The sequence below is a fragment of the Rousettus aegyptiacus genome, unplaced genomic scaffold (assembly GCF_014176215.1).
Source record: "Rousettus aegyptiacus isolate mRouAeg1 unplaced genomic scaffold, mRouAeg1.p scaffold_m13_p_6, whole genome shotgun sequence".
NCBI classification, from domain to species: Eukaryota; Metazoa; Chordata; class Mammalia; order Chiroptera; family Pteropodidae; genus Rousettus; species Rousettus aegyptiacus.
Window position 1 is genome coordinate 87,093,286 of NW_023416309.1, and position 17,753 is coordinate 87,111,038.

A 17,753-nucleotide genomic window follows, 5' to 3' on the forward strand; every position below is an offset into this window, starting at 1 on the left:
GAGATGACCTAAACAAACTCATTTTACTATACAATAAAAAAGTGTAAGAAGCTTACATAGGATAAAAAGGGTTCTTCATCCTAGAGCGTGTTTTAAAGAAACTTTGACAGTAAAAAATTAATAAACATGCATTTTTGTATGAATTTTGGTTAAAGTTATCAAAAACAAATAGTAATGGGCCTACTAAATTGATATAATTATAGGAAACTTGAATTGGGGCAATAATTTTGTCCTGAGGCGTTGGTGGCATCATAAAGTATTTGTGCTTTATTCTTTGATTTATTGCTTTATCAACAGAGGTGAACATTTGGATTCAGAAATAGAAAATTCACATTTAAATCTTGTTTTTCTCTTTTTAATCAAGCTTAAATTACACGTTAAGAGTGGTGGCCAAGAAACAAACAAACGAAAGAAAAAAAAAAACCTTTACAGAAAAAGTGTAATATTTAACTTGAATCTTAATTGAAATTTGCCACCCAAGGCTTAGTTTTTACATCTGTCTAGGGGCAAACACCTCTGGTATTTGTCAATAAGCAAAAGAAAAATATTGGCTTTCAGATAACAGGCATTTGGTGAGCTGGCGACAGTCGTGCAAGCGAGAATGTTCAAATGACTTCAGCTCTTTCTAGCTTCATTATGTCAGGCTGGCAGATCACATATGGCATTATGGAAATCAGCAAATGAAAACCATATTGATCAGCATTGAGAACAAATGTAAAAAAGGTGGTCTTGAGGAGGAGCCCAGGAGAAGAATGCTTTCCTGGTCAACCTGATAGGCCCTTGTTAAGGCCTTTTAATCATTTATTAACGTAACCCTCCTTCTTCCCTTTCCACTCAGATTACCTCAGCCACAGAGCATCCTGCTCCATTTATCTTTTAATGTTTCCTTTATTTAATTTATTTTTAAGCTCTAAGTTAGACTCTGATTTCAGAATTGAGTTTTACTTTTCATGGGATTGTTTTAAGTGACTTAAATGACTTTTCCCAACAAGCTCACCAGGCATTCGAAGGAAGAAAAGCATTTGCTGAGGTTCACCTATCAGCAAATAATTTACTCGGTATGCACCACAACCAAAAGCAGAGAGACAGAGACAGTCAGCCAGATGCGTTAAAAAAAAAAAAAAAAAAAAAAAAAGCAAAATCTGAGTTGTTCCTAAACTTAATTCTTTGGTTAAGGTTTGGGTCAGTGTTTCAATTTTCAGGTCTTTTTTTCAGGGTTTGGAATTTAGCCTGGTAAAATTACTTCAGGTCTAAAACTGGAATCTCGCTCGGGCACCTTTCTTTTTTCTCTTCATTCTGTGACTTCAGTAGAAAGCTAGAGTTTTCTTTTATCTTGTGACTTTAGAAGGAAAATTAGAGTAATGTTCAGTCTCCCTTCGTGAGATAGAGAAGCGGAAGTCTGTGGTTTGTAGAGGATTCTGTTGTCCTTGAATGTTCTCACCTGAAATGCATCTCGGCTTTTTGTAGGTTTCCTGCCTTTCCTAAATCACACTCAAAACGTAGGTTTGAATGGGCTTGCTTCTCTCCCCGCCTCTTTCCTTCCAACTTTTGCCTCCCCTTACACTGTTATGTCCAGGTTCATTTGGTAAGAAATTTCAAAGCTGTTTTTTCATACGGAACAGTGTCCTTTTGTAGTTGATAAGTAACTTGTGGATGTGATTCTTTGGAATATCAATTACTATATAACAATAATTGTTTCTACTCTGATTAGGGCATAAATCCCTCCAGAAAGAGATTCACACAAATAAAAGAAACCTGAAATATAAGTTAATGCCCTGAAACAGGCATAGAAACCATCTCTATGATAGACTCTCTTGTGAGTTATTTAGCTAATTGACAAAACTGAATATTTGCTATTTTTCTGCATTTGAAAACACCTTTAAAAAAAAAACCTTTTCAACATTTAACAACTGAGGTATCACTTTCCTATAAATTTAACATTGAATTCTGAAATAGATATTCATAAAAAGCAAAAAATGTGGTTAATCTCCGGGTACTGTGGGTGATCAGTATATTGAACTTTCTTTTTGCTCTGGACTCCTTGTCTGTGGCTGTTTGGGCCTGATTATTTTAATCTTTGCTTTCCTGTGTTTCCTTTGCTTTCCCGTGCATATGGAGGGAGTTTTTCTGATTGGTTTGGATATCAAAAGATGTACAATGTGTAGATCTAATTTATCTAACTAGAATCAGGAATTTTATTTTGGTTTCCCTTGGGACTCCAAAGATACATTCAATAATGTATTTGAAAAAAAAAATCCATGTATAAAATCTATTTTGTCTTTTCTTCTTCTTGCATTCTCATTGATTTCTAAGTGCTTTTCCTCATAGACTCACATTTCTACCCCACTTTTCTTTCTGGGCTCTACATCAAACGGTGTAGGAATTACAGCAGGAGTGCTATCTGGGCAAGACTTACTCTCCTTGTTTCTTGCAGAAGAGCAGAACATTAAACAGTGAGTGGACTGTACAGAAACGCTCTCCCTCTCCTGCTCTTTTTTTTCCTCTCTCTCCCTCCTTTTTCCACTCTTCCCTCTCGTCTTCCTCTCTCTTTCTCTCTCTCTCCCCATTCCCAATGGGAGTGTTGTTTATAGAGCATTATAATTTATAACTGAAGAGAGTGGATTTAATTTCAGTGGAGAGGCTCGCCAGCAGGGCGCCAGCCTGCAATCATATGAATCAGCAAGCTGCAAACTCTATTGAATGGAAAGTATTATCGCTGGCCACAAACGGACACTGTTTCTCCTAAACAACTCCCTTGGTGCAGGAAGACCTTGTCTTCATTCATCTCTTTTACATATCTACTTCTGTTTTAATTTTGCCATTTCCTAAAAGTGTTTTCTCTTTAGATTGCAACTTTTCTCTAACTACCTTATTTCCTGACCCAATGTTGCAAACTGCTATTGTGTATATCTGGCTGATTTGATATTTCTTCTTTCTCCATCCTTACCATGTATGACTTTAGTTTTTCCTTCTCTTCTCCTTCCTGCATACAAGTCTTTATATTTATTTATTTTTAATGGGGGCTGTTAAACATGCAAACAAGACTGTGATGAACCATTAGCATTAATATTGTAAAATGCTAGTCAATTTCAATCACCTAAAGTTTTATTTAATCATGGATGTTTTCTTTATGCTCTGATATTTTTTTCTACGTTCATGGAAAGATTTATTCTCTTGTCCTTCATACATCTGGGAGATGATTTTTTGTTCTTTACACAACCCATCAAATCTCTTGTAATGTTATACATGTACCTTTATGCCAAGTTTTTCAGTCATTTTTTTTAGAAAGAGTTCTAGAATATGTGCATGACATTTTGTGGTTGGTATTTGTTTTAATCCAACATCGGCTGCTTTCATGTAGTTAAGATAAATCTCAGAGTCATTTTAAAAACCAAGTTAGACCCACAAGGCTGGTACCTTTTTCACACATATTTTCCTGAATTCATGCAGCTGTTATAAATGTTGGTAATTTTGGTAGTGAATCTTTGACTGAGATTAGACAGATTGCATTAATATTGCATCAAATATCAGGCTATCTTCTCCCAGACTTGAATAATTTCAACACTCATATCTTAACAATGAAATTCAAGTTGCAGGAATAGCCGGTTGACTGATACTGATATTTGCTTAAAGTAGAAAGGGATAGTAGTACATGAAGCAGTAAGGAAGCTCCAGTAAAGGAATTCTGTTTAGACATCCGTGGAAAAGCCAGACTAGGCTGACTGCATTTGTTTACAATAGAGGTCTTATATATTTAAAAAATACTAACCAATATGAAAGTTAACAAATAACCAAAATGCTGAAAGCTCAGAAATTCGATATGAAATTCACATGTTTTATTATCAGAAATGTATTTATTTCTTGTAGATATAAAGGGAAGTTATTTATATATCAGCTTGCATAGTTTCTTGACACAATTTAAGATCAACAAATCAAAATATATGTAACCATAATTTTTCTCATTTAAAGCACAAACTTATGAATCCATATGTATTCATAAATTTTCCCTTTTAAAGCCTGAGAATAGAGTTATAGTCTTCACTGTCTCAGCTTGGAATTTCTTTTGCCTTTGATTACTCAGTAAGAATTACACATAGGAACAGAAAATCAATATGTTTACTTCTGCTTATTTTCAAAATTGAATATTGCTGTGGTTTAATATCGGAGAATGTATACCTAGTGTCAGCCTTGGAGAGGTTTCGTTTGGTTTAGTATTAAATTCCTGGTGGTGGTAGCTGTTGCCTCTAACAACAATTAACTATCAACAGAAGTAAAATTTCTTATCACTGTTTTTATTCCAAGAAGTAGTATGTGAAATGAGGAAGGAGATGGTGAGGTGATTGCAGGTGAATGTATTTCTAAACCCTTTTAGTCCTGACTTACAACCAGTTGATAAGCCTGACTTATGATGTGTGGATTTTATTGAATTAAGATTAGAAAAAGTACAGGCAGCTCTGTAATGAATATCTTTATACAGAAATCTTGTGCATTTTTTAACCTCCTTGAGGAGGACAGAGAACTGTAGTGAAGCGCAAATGTTTGAGCAGGGTTGGAACGACTCAAAAATGGTGAAAAGGCCCTTGGCTTCGTCCGTTTCTTTTCAGAGGCAGGCAGGGGGAGGGCCTTTGTCTTTTCACTTGAGTCCTGTGGGCTTAGTTATTGTGTTTTGTTTGTTGTTTTTTAATTTTTTCATTATTATTTTTTACCTAAAAGATGTCCCCCTTTCTACCTGTAATGTAATGTAAGGCTCATTCTGATCAATTCCTATTTTAAAAAAAATTCTACCGTAGGAACTCTCAAAACCCAAGCTAGAACAGATAAATTCTGTTTGCCTGTATATTATAAGGATTAGTACTCATCGTTGAATTAATTCCTTTGAAAATTTTCTGCAATTGAAGTAGAATAAAAAATGTGGTAGCTATCTATGATTCAAATAAAAATATATATTGAAAATAGAATCTTCTATAAATACATTTGTCCAAAATCCTTATATGCTACTAGATTCAAAAATATAAATGAAGTGCAGGGAAGTACTGTTCACTAAAAAGTTATTTTTAAGGGTCTAAAGCAGGGTTGTTGTTTTTAGTTTAGGTTTGTTTGTTTGTTTGTTTTTTTCACAATTCTTGTACATTAGAGTGACCTGACTTCTTAACGAGTTATCTTGATCAGAAAAACTTTGTAAAAGAATAGAGTTTTAAAATATTACTAGATGACCTTGTAGAAGTCCCTACCCTGGTCGTATAGGGAATATATTGGATTTATATAATTGCTGTTGGCTTCCTTGGCTGTTCATATCTAGAGTTTCCAAGTGTTACTTTAATAGAACATATTCGGGCATCAAGGCCGACAGCTACGTTTCCCCTCCCTGTAACTCTGCTTCTGGACCGTGTGCTTGGCCGACTTAGCAAAGCTTAGAAGTCAGCTGCATCTGTGTGAGCCAACTCTGCTTTGACTGGGAGCGACTGAGTACACCATTTGTTTTCTTTTCTAAATATTACAAAAGTTTTATTTTCCATTGACTAGAGGTTGTTTTTTTTTTTTTTTAAATTGCCGTGGGTTAAATGTTTACCAATTTTTCTAACGTTTATACTTCCAAAATAAAAAAAAAAAAAAGGTCATGGCCTTATTACTGATTGTAGTGGATAACGCTGTGGCCGCTTTAGTTAAAACTGTGACCTTGGTGGGGGATGGGGAAAGGCCCTACCCGTGGCTGCTTTCCTCACTTTTTGGAGCTTTGATGTGTTCCTGCTGATATAAAATGCAGGAGTGTTCAGGGAGAGGCAGCTGGCTGGCAGCGACAGATTAAAATATTTCTGACCCACAAAAGTAACCAAATGCCCATATTTCTTCATTTAACATAATTAATACCTTGTATTTCCACTGACTTTGATAAAGTAGCCTTCTTCCTCCCACCCCATCCCCCTTTTCTCTGTCAACTTTGGGAAGACTGCAAGAGATCTATAGTTAAAATACTCTGCAGATGATGAAGGATAGCATGTCTCAAAAAAGCTAACATCAAAAGTCTCAATTAGGTTGCTGCCTAGCAGGAAGCTTATAACCACATTAAAATTTCATTTTTAGTATACTGTATTTCAGCAGCAAGGGTTGCAATCTAAAAGCAAGATGAAACATTTTGGTTTGGCTGTCAAGTAAATCCACATTTTGTTATAAATGTGTAATTACAGGAAATATATATGAAAAGTGTTAAACATTTCTTATCAAATATTGTTAAAGAGGAATTTGGTACATTTGGAATTTAGAAAAAGCCTGGGATGGATTTTAGTCATGTTACAAGGTCTACTTGTTGCATTTAATTTGAAGCAGTTTTCCTTATTTCATTATCACAGAGCACAGTGTTTTTTAATTTATTCTTTAAATGACAGAGGGTAGTGGCACCAAATATGCCTTTAGGCCTAGGCCGTATTTGATTGATCATGTTATTATATCAGTGCCTTTTTTCTCTCATTTTGCACCTCAGTGTACACATTTCTGCGTGAGAAGACAGACGATGTCTTTATTTTAAACAATCTAATGGTTGAGCAAGCCATCTGGAAAGGCGATGTCAGCTGAGGGCAAGGATGGTTGCTGGCGAGGGTGGTCGTCCGCCACTTCCCCCCAACACACACACCAGTCTCCGCAAATTCAGTTTCCTGGTGCCTGAGTTTCTGTCTGGTTGTTTGAACTCCTTCTCCTTAGCTGATATTTAACTAGTAGCTTGTTCTGTAAAAGTATCAGTACTGCCTTTTCTGGCCTTTGCAAACATGATTGCCGGACAAAGATGAGCAGCACTGATCTGCTATGATGGACAAAATTCAATTATATTACTCTCTCAGAGGGGTAAAAGGCACACATTTAATGCCATAACTAAATTGGATTCCTTCTACTAAGAAATCCGAAATTTGTGTTTAATAGCCAGATAAATGTAGAGCTGATTTACATTTCCAGGCTCATTGTAGATTTGGTTGATAGGATATAAAGTTTGGACTGTACATGGATGGTTTTACTACCCCAAACGATGTGTATATATCCTGGTTCTGCACTATTGTTTTCTTCCATAATTATTGAAGGTCTCATATTGGAAGATATCCTGGGTAAGTAAACAGATAGTGAGCCACCACCGGTCTTAACCGAGTGTATGGAGCAGCCCCATGAAGATTCTGCTTCTCTGTGGGATGGGGGTAGAGAGAATCATTTCACGAGGAAGGGCTTGTGATAGAATTGCTGCTGACAGCCGGGTTTCTTTTTATTCCCCACAAATAGATGTTTCATTTGCCTCCACAGAAAGGGGATTTTCTTATGTTGTATGGCTACAGAGAAAGGATGGATACACACATCATATTTTGTTTGGGGATGCTTTCTGATAGAATTCCTCACTACCTGTTCCCATGCTGCATGCAGTCTGCTTGCTGTACGGCAGCAAGACTAAGATGATCCCAGTAATAAACCTTGTTGGTATGGTTCACTGATTTTTTTGGACTCTGCATTTGTTTTAGCAGACTTCTCTGATAGCTTTTTGCAGTTTTCAGCTTTTTGTTGTTGAAAACAAAAATAATAAGTAAACCAGTTCAAGGATATATTTATCTCTCTGAAATAGATTCCACATCATAGCGCCCTCCTTGGGGAGGAGTTGTCTCTTTAGCCAAGGCTGGAACCTGAGGAACCAGTCCTGATGGAATATGAGAAAGAACAGGGTATTATTTACATTCTTAATGGTCCTGCCTTTTCTCATGATTTGAGGCATTCAAGAGGACCAACACAGTGTTAGAACTTATTCTTTAAATACTTATATGTGTGTGTGTGTGTGTGTATTTCTTGTTCAGATTTTATACATAGTTCTTGAATTTACTCTTACTTTGTGAAAGATCAGGGCCACATTTCACTCACATTTCATTCAACAAATTTGAACACCTGTCGTGCAATATAATAACGAAGACCTATACTGTATTTATCAGAGTAGATGTTGTTCCCGTTATATGAAGCACTGCAGCACACACATGATAAATATTACTGAATTAGACATCAGCTATTCACAACTAACAGGAGATGGGATAGTTTCTTTTCTCCTAACATTTGACCAAGATATTTTAGGTTTGAGGGAATAGCTACAATATGTTAGTCCATTGTAGAACTGCCCGAATTCTTTTCTTTTCAGTTTCGTTCCAGAGTCCTTCCTGGACTATAGGTCAATAAGTGGTAATATTCTATTAGGAGTCAAAGAAGCAAACAAAAATAATGCATAGAAACTGAGAATTTAATTGATGCGACTATTGTGAGGCATGGAAATCAGAGGTTAAGGATGTGACTTTTTATTTTTGGAGACATCAGTTTTGGTAAATTTATAAAGTCCTTAATAGAAGACAATAAAAGTACCATGGAAACGTGTATAGTGATTCTAGAACAGTGGCATGATTCTGAAGTGTCTTCTAAGTCATCAAAGAGATTTCCAGTTATGTTTAATACAGTTTTTGTATCAAGCGTGCTTCATTATTTTCCATTTCCTTATATATTAGTATCAACATATGATAGATATGATACCTCTCCGTGAATAAGAATGTTCTGTTAACCCCATGTTATGTCTCGTTTGGACCACTTTCATGGTCTGTTTCGAGATTGCTGAACCACATAAACCTTACCATGGGCATTCACATTGAAAGGTGGCTGTCCACAGAACTGACTGTGCAAGAAGCGAGTGCCCTGGAGAATGCATGCCGTGACGGTTTCCACCCTTTAGATTCTTACTCCTTTTGATGCCCTTTCCTCTCCTTAGTGTCTTCAGTTATCTGACAGGTTTCAAAGGAAGCCCCGTTAAGGCCCAGACTATTTTAATTAGAGACTTTTCTCCCAAAGGAAGCCCTGGGAGCCAAAGGAATTAGAAAAAAAGCACCAAAGGAATTAGAACAGACTCACCTAAGAACTCAGATGCTCTCCAGAAATAACCCTTACTGACCATCATTATTTAGTTTGGCCACACCTACTTCAGTAGTGTTGTGCATTCTGGAGGCATTTATGTGATTAAAAAGTATTAATTTATAGAGAACTCTTCATTTACATGGACAATTAATCCTTGACAGACTTCAGGCAGTAATTTTCTGTTCTATAGATAAGTAAACTGAGGCTTAGAAATGTTAATTTCACCTTTAGTGACTTAAGTGTTAGAGCTGGGAGTCAAACTGAGGTTCTTAAATCCAAATACTGTCTTTCCACCAGGTGAAGCTTCCTCGTTCTTTGTGATGGTAATGACCATAGCTAACAAACTGAGTCTCTTGATAAATTCTCTCCCATTATTGCTAATTTAGGAGACTGCCCCCACTCAGTTCCTTTTTATTCTTGCAAAACAAAACACTTTCTCCTGGAACTCCTTTTGGCAGGTTATTAACAAGCAAAAGCCTTGGATTCCTTCAAAACATATTTTTGTCGTATAGTAGCTTAAATAACTGATAGCTTCATCAGCCTTCTCTTTCATTTACTTCTAGTTAAAAGGCAGTTTGCAAAAGGGCCTCAACATGCTGGGTTACAGTCCAATGAGCATTTTCTTATTTTGTGAAATACGTAGATAATATTGCATCCTTCCTGTGTTCTTAGCAGTATGGGCGATTAGAAAACTTTGTTCCTTTCTCAATTCAAGGAGCTTTAGTTGAGATAGATGAAGCATAAATGCATTGCAAGTACTTAAAAGATAAAGAAGTACCACAGGGCATTATATGATCAATTGGAAAATTAATGGTACAGATAGTAAATGCTTTGCATTCAGGAAAGGAAAAATTGTAGCATTGATAGAGTCCCTGTCTAGTCCTAGCACCTTAAGAGGAGGTAAAACTCAGCTAAATTAATACAGGCTTAAATTTACACAGCAAGATATTGCCGTGTCTAGAATTCAAATTCAGGTCTTTTCATTGCCAGTCTTTTTCCTGAACTACACTCTCAACCTGACCTGGAATCACTAAGATTTGGAGAGAGAAATGAAATCTCACCTTCAGCATTTCTAAGCGTTTCTGTGTAACATATATTCTCTGGAAGATCTTGATGACTCCGCAACACCAATTCCATATCTGTGTACACCTCTTGCGCGGAGCTGACTTGGCCCTTGAGCCTTTTCTATTTCTCCCTTCTCCTACATTTTGTATTAGCATTTAATCACCACACTAAAAAAAATGGCTTGACTTCACTTTGTGTTAAAAACAAAACAGAATAAAAGGCAATCAAAATTTATTTTGAACAGTGACTGTCAATCATTAATGCCTGCATGGAGATTAGGTCAAAATTTTCTCACCTTATTTAAATGTTTATTTCTAATTTTTCTCCTGCCAATGTCTAGAATTCCAAAGTGTCTTTCCTCAGTAATTTAATTAGGCCACAAGTTTGAGGCTTAATGATGGATCAAAAAATGTATGATATGCTTGGGAGATCAAGACAGCAAATTGATTACTGTTGTAGCAAAGGTTGGCAAATGTGGGAGAGGGAGCAAGTACTGCCCTGTGCTGCGGGATCTGAGTCAGTGATCAAGGTCAACCTAGGTTCATTAACTTCTTCTGAGAGTTTATAGTTATTGTAACTATAGCTTCTCATACCTTATATTCTAATTATAATATAGTATGGTTTGGGAATGACTTTTGTTCACTTCAGTTAATGTCCTAGAATAATATAGGATGTTGAAAGATTTATAGTAGCATAAGTTGATTTCTGGTTATTTTGCCTTGTCTCCTAGTGCCTACAAATGGAAAATCTACCCCCCCCCCAAGATGTATGTGGATACAGAAGTTCCCATCCATGGGCACATTTACTGGGGCGGTGGTGTGTGTTGGTGGGGGAGGGGGAGGTGCTTAACCTAATCATCTAAAAACAGCATGTTTTAAAGAGCAATACATAGGGATTTTCATTGTGCTCTCAGCTAACACACTATTAAAAATTGGACTGTATTTCATGGTAATTTTTAAGCTCTCACAATCAAGAACTTTGTTTTTTCAACAATTCTAATACCCATTTCATTTGTATGTTTAGACAGTACCATACATTGTTTTGACCATAAATTGCTAATAAGTCTACTTTTAGATGACTTTTAAAGTATTTCGCTTGAAGCAAGAGGCTAAATAACTTTAAACGTAACAATTTTTATGAAATCTAGAATGAAGATAACATACGTCTAGTCCTTTGTACAGAAGGCTAACGACTCAGCTTGGAGTTTAGCACACTGATAACCTAACTGTGCTGTGACACAGCGTTCTTTTTTATTTAAGGATTCCTCAGCCTACTTTAGAATCTCTCAAAACCAACCTTTATAAGTAAACACAAAATCAGAAAAGCCAGTATATTTTTTCATTTGTTGTACAGATCTTAAAGACTTTTTTGAGAAGCAGACTGTTGTGTTTGTGATAAGAAAATGAATTGGAGTTTTTTTTTAAGCTGAGGATATTTGTGGATATTGGAAATTTTTTACTAATCTCATTTAAAATAGTTTTGTTTCTTTCACTTTCTGTAAGTTAATTTTGATAAAGGTAGAGTAATTATTCATTTTCTAAGCATTAATTGGGTACTTCATAGAACTTTACAAGACCTTCAATGAATGCAGGTACCAGATTTACTCTTCCACCTGAAACAAATGAACTGGACAATTATATGATACAATGGTTTTCAAGTTACTGAGTATCAGGCAATTAAGGACAGTGATCCCTGAGAGATGGGAAACAAATGAAGTGCGACCTACAATTGTCGTGGCTCTTTGCCAGTAGGTGTTGTAGGAATCCAGGTGGAGCACAGCAGCCTTTCTGAGTGGAATGGATGCAGCTGGTGTTTGGGGAGGCCAAGTTGTCTCGCTTTCATGGATCAGAGTATCATGGAGGAGAGAGCCGCACAGATATCCTGCAGACCTTCACCTGAGTACTGATCAGCACATGAGAAACTTCCCAAGGTCCAGGAAAGCTTCACTCAGAAACATTTGAGAGAACATTCACTGGGGCTCACACAGGTCTAGGGATAGTTTTTCTTCCTACCAGCCAGAGTAGAAAATCTTATAACTTACAAGGAAGTGGAGGGAATACTCGGAAGGTTTTTGCCTCCACAGTGGGGCAACATTTCTCCTAGACTGTACTGCTACAGTCCTGCCTAACAAAGCTTAAAAGACCCAGCACACATCATAATCAAATGGCTTAAAGCCAGTGATAAAGAGAAAAATGTTAAGCTTTTTACATTACACATGAAGGGTTATCATATTCCCTAAAGGTAGATTTTAATAAGTAACATATATGATATAAACCCTAAAGCAACCGCTAATATAACAAAGATTTATATAGCTTTAAAAGCTAACAAATGAGATAAAATGGAATCATAAAAATATGTAACTAATCCAAAAGAAGTCAGGGAGAAGAAAAAGAAAAAAGGAACAACAACAACAAAAAGAACCATACAGACAAATAGAAAATACATAGCAAAATGATAGATTGAAACCCAACTATCTCAAAAATCATATTAACTATAAATGGCTTAAACACCCAATTAAGCGATAGAAATTGTCAGATTGGATAAAAAAGGAACAACCCCACTTAAATATAAGGGTGTGAATAGCATAAAGGTAAAAGGATGGAAATAACATACTATGTTAACCTAATCAAAAGAAAACAGTGGTCATATTAACAAAGTAGACTTCATAAGAAAGAACGTTATTACAGAATAAGGGGTCATTTATAATGTTAAGGGTGTTAATTTTTGAAGAGGACCTATCAATTCTAAATGTTTATACTCCTGATTACAGAGCTTCAAAACATATGAAACAGAAATGAACCACAAGCAGAATTGGGCAAACACAATTGTTGAAGATTCCAACATCCCTTTCTCAATAATTGATAGAAGAATAAAGAATCAAGGATATCGAAGACTTGAATAACACAACTAACTGACTTTAATTGACATTTATATATAATATATATACAAATATATACATAGACCTCCACCATCACCTGCAGAACTATCTTTGTTTCAGGTGCACACAAAATATTTACTATGATAATCCATATTCTGAACCTTAAAGCAACCCTCAATAAATTTAAAAGATTTAAGTCAGACAAAATGTGTTCTCCGACCACAGTGCCATTAAATTAGAAATTGATAACCGCAAGATATTTGGAAAAATTTCCAAATAATTGGAAACTAACTCTTCTAAATACATCATAGATCTAAGAAGAAATCAAAATTAAAATTTTGAACTGAATGGAAAGTAAGATGCAATATATCAAAGTTTGTGGAGTACACCAAAGCAGTACTTAGACGAGTATTTATAGCACTAAATGCCTATTGCTATTGGAAAAGAAGAAAGATCTCAAATCAGTGACCTCAGCTCTCATCTCAACATCTAGAATAAATATCAAAGTGGAAATCAAATAATAGCAGAAAAACAGTAAAGTTTAGTTTCAACACCAAAAGTGTGGTCCATGAAAGAAAAAAAAAAAGGTAAATTGGACTTCAAGATCAAGAACATCTATTGTTATAATGATACATACTATTAATGGATTGTTGCACACTGGGGGAAAATATTAGTGGAAGCCCCAGGAGAAAATACTTTCAAATTATATATTGATAGAGGACTTTTATCCAGGATAAATAAATATGTAAAGACTGGAAACTCAATAAGAAAACAACCAAATAAACAATTGGGCGAGTGATTTGAATAGATATCCCTGAAGAAGTAATACAGACAACAAATAAGCACATGCAAAGATGTTTAACGTCTGTAGCCATTAAAGAGTTGCAACTTAAAACCATTATGAGGTACCACTACATGACATATTTATTAGGTTGTCTAATATTAAACATAATGACCATACCAAGTCTTGTCAAGGACATACAGCACCTGGAGCTCTCATACGCTACTGTTGGAAAGATAAAATCATACAATTTTCCAGTTTCCTAAAACATTAAACACATACCTAGTACATGACCTAGCCATTCCACTCCTAAGTATTTGACTAAGAGGAATGAAAACATGTGTCTGTATAAAGCCTCGTACATTAAAATTCATCTGTGGCTGAATTTGTATTAGCCAAGAACTAGAAAGAACTCAAATGTCCATCAACAAGTAAATGGATAAACAAATTGGTGTTCATCCATAAAATAGAATATAACTCAGCAATAAAAAAGAATGTTTTTTTTGATAAATACAATAATCTGAATGGATCTCAAAATAATTGTGGAAAAGGAGCGAGACCAAGCAAATACTCACTGTATGGTTTTATATATATATAAAATGCTAGAAAATGCTAACAAATCTATGGTAATAGGAAGCCAACGAATGATTTCCTAAATATAGAGATAGGATGAGGGGAGAAATGGGACATGTGAATATCTTTGGCAGTGATGGATATATTCCATTATCTTGATCGTGGTGACGGTTTCCTGGATGCATACATAGGTCAAAACATCAAATTTTACACTTTAAATATGCGCAGTTTATTGTATGTCGATTAAACTGTCAAATTCTCTATGGCATTCTAAATTCTAAATTCTATTCAGCAATGCTCTTTTGAGATTTTTGGTTTAGAATTCCAATTAATTTGATAGGTCATTCACCTGGAAGTTAAACATTGTACCTACCTCATTTCCAAACCCATCACTGTTTAATGAGAAAACCAAATCCAGGGCATTTTGAGTCTTTACTAAACCATTAGAACAGATATATTAACATAAGAACATAAGTAACAGCTACTAAATGTCTTATATTTCTACATCCTATAATAAAGTAAATATTAGACATTTGTATCTTTGAATGTTTACTATTTTACTTTTAGACTCTCAAATACTCAACTCTTGAACATTTTAAAAAATTGCCTTTAAAATTCACGGGTTCTGGCTCTTGATTGTTTGGTGGGGTATACAAACTCAGTCGGTCATCTTATTCCACCAAAGTCCTGCTTGGACATTATATTTCAAAATCTGTATTACAAAGTCTTTTATCCTTTTATTAGTTTAGTACTTTAAGCCTTAGACATAAGAAAGAAGACTATCAGTGAAAATCAATTGAAATGCAGTTAGATAAAGATCTGTTGTACTAGGCAGAAGGCTTAGTTGCAGCACAATATAATCAATTAGGACCCTCCAGCTGCATACAGAGTTTTACCCAGCCAATCACTTTTCACACATTTCCTCCATTAGCTTGACTACAGTTCTTTTTTTTTTAATGTGAATTATGATGAATGAGATTGTTGTTATGAATATAGAGATGGGTCATTACCCTACAGAAACCAGACCGTACTGGCGTTTAGTGATTAGGGCTTTCTACTCCTGCTATCAATAAAGTATAAATTTATCTGTCTCAAATTATAATTGGGAAACTGTAGTCATTGTTATCTAATTCATTCAACAACGTTATAATCGTAAATTGTTTTTGTTCATCTGGATAATTTACGTAACTTTTAGTTGTGAGGGTGAAGGAATATAATTTATCAAATAGCAGAGGGAAATTTTTCATGGCTTAAAAATCAAATAAATATCCCTCAGGAATTAGTACCCCCAAATTTAACAACCTGAGGATAGCCCTTCAAGATGGAAATAATGAGTGAAGCTTGCATTGTCTACATAAAGATGCTAGAGGTTTGCACAGTAATGTGCATTAGCTTGTTACAGAAATCCTGTAGCTGTTAAAGTCTAAAAATTATTGCATTTCCTGGGCTTTGGTTAGGGAATTCAAGAGGGAGAAAAGAGTTGTTGAGTTTGGGTTAATGCACTAAGTGACTGAGATGCATTACTGGTAAATAGGCCAATCAGCCTAACATTAGTACATTTTATCGGGGGTGGTGGGGTGGTGGAAATCAATCTTTAGAACACCTGCATGGGGGTAGATTGATAGAGAAAGTCCTGCTATAAACTATTACAATCTAAATTGTTTTTTTGTTATTGTTGTTCTTAGTTTTTTTGTTTTGTTCTGATTTTAACTTCTTCCCATTTCAGCTTCCTATTGTCATCAAAAATAGCTTTTTAAAAAAAATCTATAATGTGGCGCCTGCAATACTCAACCCTTACAGATGTCAATAGATGGATAGAAAAATCTCATTGTCTGCAGGCATGAGTAATTTTAACGGTATGTGGAGATGCAAGAACTGTTGTTGCTTGGTTGTGGTAGATACCAAAGAAAACTCCAGGAGAGATGCTGTTCTTGAAAATTTAAAGTTAAAGCAAGGCAGCCTTTGAGGTTCATTGATGAAAAGACCTTTGTGTTTTGTGCCATGAGGTGGGACGGTGGGGGGGGGGTTGGGGGGGGGGAGGTGTGCTCAGTACCAGAAGAGTTAATAAACACCAATAGCTGTACTCATCTTGTAGCTTTAGTAAGCTCTAATCTGTAAGCTTGATTACCACCTAACCCTCTATCTCTTGCCTCCCCCTTCCAGCACTGCGGGGGCTTGATGGCGGTATTAGTGGCATTTTGCCCAACACTGGCTTTAGGGAAATCATTCTATGAGAAAGAAAAGCAGAAAGACTGGATCTGTCTGTTGTGTGAGGTCATTAACACAAGAATAACCTTACAAGCTCCAGAAGGCAGGAGGGAATGTCTGTCTTTACTAGAAATTTGCAGGTGAAATGTCACTGTCCTTTTTTGCAGCCCAACTTCCTCCAGCCCTAGTGGCATCTGTCGTTTTGGGAGAACTCACTTTAGACACTTTCAGCAGGATATTCAGTTGTATGTCATGGAGAGCCCTTTGTATTTTCTGGGATATTTCATAAAAATATGTTTACAAGCTGTAGCTATCTGGGATATTTTTGGAGACACACACTTGCACAGACTTGCAATGTAATTAATTCTCAGTATTGAAAAATATTCTAGCGTCTGAGATCAGATTCATTGTCCCCTGTTTAGCTAAACATCATTAAGTCATTAGTACAGGGGACTTGTGAAGGACCGATTAAAAGCTCAAAGAAGCCCTTGTACATTTTTATATTAATCCCAAGAGCTTTATGTTATTCTTTTTTCTCTTTCTAATAAGTAGTCTGAGAAGATATGCATTATTTCATTAAAAAATCTTGGAAGATAAATTAAGACAGAAAATTATTATGGCCACAGATAAGAGATTAAACTATTCAGATGACAAGCTATAATAAATAAATACTGAGCCAACATACTGTTAAATTGAGAGCCACTAGGTAGAAATAATATGGCCTAAAATTTAACCGTGTTTCGTCAGAGGATGTGAGAGAAACAGTGAAAGTTGTCACTTGTTCCAAGCATATCCCAGAGTTGATTGTCAGGTCACCTAAGGAACAGATATGCCTTGTAAGTATGAGAAAACGCCTCAGAGAGACTGTTAATAGCAGGTGAGGGGCCTTGATAGATCAGTGTTGGTAGGTACTTGCTACCTTTATCAGAGAGCATTGGTCCCACGCTGTGTGTCTGCAGTGGAACAAAAAACAGCAGTCCAACCTCACAGGTGGTTTTACCTAACAAAGTAGGCTTTGTTATTTGGGCATAGAATAAAATGACCGGCAAATAAGATGACCATGTAGAGCCCAACGATAGAATATAAACTGCAAGAGGCTGGGCCTTCTGTCATTGAATTCCCAGCAGTTGAAACAGTTCCTGGAAGAAAATGACAATTTGATATAAAATTTTAATTAATTAATTGGCATGACTGGTGAGGAACAAGAGATGATTAGATCGTAGCCTGAGCCCACGCTTATACGGTAAGGCCTGAAACACTGCAGGCCCAGTATTTTGGTCAAATGACAAGTTCTAAGCAGGTCAGAACAAAAGTATGGAGTTACCATGAGATCATTCT

At 35.8% G+C, this 17,753-nt stretch overlaps 1 protein-coding gene and 1 pseudogene across 9 annotated transcripts in view; both read left to right on the forward strand.

Moving 5' to 3' along the window:
- Positions 1 to 16,211, forward strand: part of LOC107510127 — a 29,000-nt pseudogene extending 12,789 nt beyond the window's left edge.
- BCAS3 (BCAS3 microtubule associated cell migration factor) overlaps positions 1 to 17,753 on the forward strand; it is a 508,191-nt gene that overhangs the window by 322,265 nt on the left and 168,173 nt on the right. The window lies entirely within an intron of this gene.